The sequence below is a fragment of the Camelus dromedarius genome, chromosome 16 (assembly GCF_036321535.1).
Source record: "Camelus dromedarius isolate mCamDro1 chromosome 16, mCamDro1.pat, whole genome shotgun sequence".
NCBI lineage: Eukaryota > Metazoa > Chordata > Mammalia > Artiodactyla > Camelidae > Camelus > Camelus dromedarius.
The window spans coordinates 40,081,304-40,084,321 of record NC_087451.1 but is presented as its reverse complement, the minus strand read 5'-3'; positions in this window follow the sequence as shown (position 1 = coordinate 40,084,321).

Here is a 3,018-nt window from a genome sequence, read left to right as displayed (position 1 = left end):
ATGAAGCAATAAGTGGTGGAGCAAGAGACTCCCTTCGGTGAAACTGCGTTTTTCAGTGACTGACTCCGTCCACGGGGGTGGAGTGGATCGAAAGTTGAATAACACACCCACCATCAAGTAATGAACATTAGCCCTTCCCAGCTAATTCTTGACACAGATTTATACCGATCTAACTTCCAAGATGGGGGAGTTCAGCTACATTCAAACACGGACTGATGGAAATTTGACGCCGAAACTGAATGTGAGCTTTGCCAGTCCATCTCAGTATCTCGTTCAATTTTACACACATCACTTTGATCTTACAGAGTGCTTTAACATCCCTAAGCAATATCCTCACTGTTCTCTCATTGTCAAGTAAGATACTTCTTCTCTCAGCAGCAAACTTGGTAAATCGACAAAGCAAGATAGTAACAAATTGAGACAAAATTCCTGCAGTGTTTTTCTGAAAAGACCATCTTCACATGTGGTCTTTGGAATCGAGGATACTAGAGAAGTCAGGCCTGAAAAGATGCCAGACTTGATGCAGCCATCACAATGGGGAATTTAAACACGGGAATACTTCTCATCTGTTCTAATACCTAGCCCAGTAGCTGTGTCATTTTCTAAATGCGGGGGGGGGGGGGGGGAGGAGTGGCTAAAAGATCTCACCATCTATATGACTGCCTACAAAAGCTGGATTAAGAACATTTTGGCCTATACTCTGTAGTAACTGTTTCAAGGAGCAAATTTCAATTAGCTTTAGTTTTCTTCGCAAAAGGGCCTCCTAAATTCAGATGTTAGAAAACTGATGTAATGGAAGATCAACTTTCAGAGTTTACAGTCTCCTCTTGCTTTGCTTTTGACTTATGAGTCCTGGAATACACAAGCTCCCTAATGCTTTCCACTTAGATATAATAAGGGCTGGAACTCTCCAAGATTTCTAAAGCATTCTGAAACTGGCTTGAAATCTAGAGGAATGGAGATGGACTGAAGATCCTGGCTCTTTTGTTTTTAATTCTGCGTATCATTTTAACTAAGCACACTGCCCTCTTCAAGATATCTCATAAATTAACTGTGAGAAAGGTAAAACTAATTGCTTAGAATACTCATGTAAGAGCTAGAAATGCTTATGATGTGTAATTAACAAGTTGAGCAAGGTTATTTAATTTATAGAGCATTTCATATGTCAAAGCATTTTATACATGTTATCTAGTATGATCCTCTGAATAGGCATTTTAGAAAGGGGAAAGTAGATAATGCCCACTTATAGATAAGGAAAGAGGCTTGTTAAAGCACTAGAATAGTACCTGGGTCTCTACCCACAAATCCAGAGCTCTTTCCTGAAGCAGGAAACTGGCTTCAATTCTAGCTTTGCTATAACCTTGCTAAGTGATAGTTACATGCAAGAAATAGAGGCAAAAGAAAGCTATTTAAGCATTTAAGTTGAAAACATGGTAAGAAAATAGTTAAAGAGTTCTCCCTCAAGCAAAGTTGATATAACAAATAACCTAGGCAGATGCAATATTATCTGATTTCCAGGTAACTCCCATAGAACTAAATGCTTTAAAAAGCCTGGATATCTTTTACATAAGTAAAAGTTATATTTGGATAAAAGCAAATAGGTGAAATTAAGGACAGTTAATTTAAAAAATGAAAATAAAAAGATAATATCCATTAAAAGTGGCACAGTAGTAGATACAAGTTTCTCCCTTTTAGAAAAAAAGTTTTTCTGAAGTTGGTATTACTTCTCAGCTCAGAGAGCTAAGATGGCATTCAACTTGTACAAAGATAAAGACACTACACTTTTTTCCAAATGCAACTAATTTTCCAAATGCAAATAATTTTCACCATTGTTTTAGCAGTCTGTAATAGAAGCCACTCCTATGCATATAACTGTGTCCTCCCTCTTAATCCTTTCAAATCATTTAAAATAAATGGAGGCAGGAACAGCGAGGAAAGAATCTGGGATGATAAAACACAGTATTTCACCCCTCACACTAAAACCCATACATCTTGGATGGTGGAATGAGAATGCTAATTAATGTTTTTGTTTGGTCTAAGTCTCACCTAAAGAAAGAGTTTCACATCTGGTGCCTGACAAGGAAAGATTCTATTACTAAGGAAACAGAATTGTAAAGTACCTCCCCCTCCACATCCCCCAGTACACCTGTCAAGTTTTGCAGGTGAAGTTAGAGAACTCTGAAAGGGTCTACTTGGTTTCCACTGGGGTAAAGAAAAGCAAAACAGAATAAAGCAAAAATACACCACTTGGAAAATAGGCCTAGATGATACCTTACATTTTTAAAGTGCTATCATTGGGGGCGGGGCGGGTAATTAGGTTTATCTATTTTTAGAGGAGGTAGTGGGGATTGAACCCAAGACCTTGTGTGTCAAGCATGCGCTCTACCACTGAGCTATACCTTCCCCGGCTAAAGTGCTATCATTTACAGGAGAATTTTACATATATTACCTCTTGGTGTTTACCTCCATGTGAGGTAGGTAAAGAAAATAATTACTATCCTCACTTTGTAGAAGGGTTAGACAGAGACTCAAAAGAGGTTAGTGACTTGACCCAAATCAAAGGATTAGTAACGGGTTTTGCAGGAACTAAAAGCCAGGTCTTTATCCTCCAGTCCAGTGCTTGTTTTGGCATTGCTAAGTGCCCAGGCAATGTAGGCAAGATTGGTAGGCTTAGTGGCTTTCCAATGTGTGACAGTCAACAACATTCTCCTCTCTTTGTCCTCTTAGTCACAGGAGAGACAACGGTGTCTTAATTCTAGTTGGGGTCTTTGGGGAGGAGCCCCTTAAAAACATATGGGGCTCTAAAAATATAAAACATTCTAAAACTAACTGGTAACAACTAAAGGATTATTGTCAATGCCAACTCTTTTGAAGGAAAAGCATTTCAGTGCTGACTTTTATTGAACAAGAACCTTCCTATGGGCTTATACTCTTGTAGGGCAATCCCAGAAAAGTAAAGGCGGCACTCTGATATTTTTGTCAATTAGTTTAATATATGTCCGTAGGTAGTTCATATGA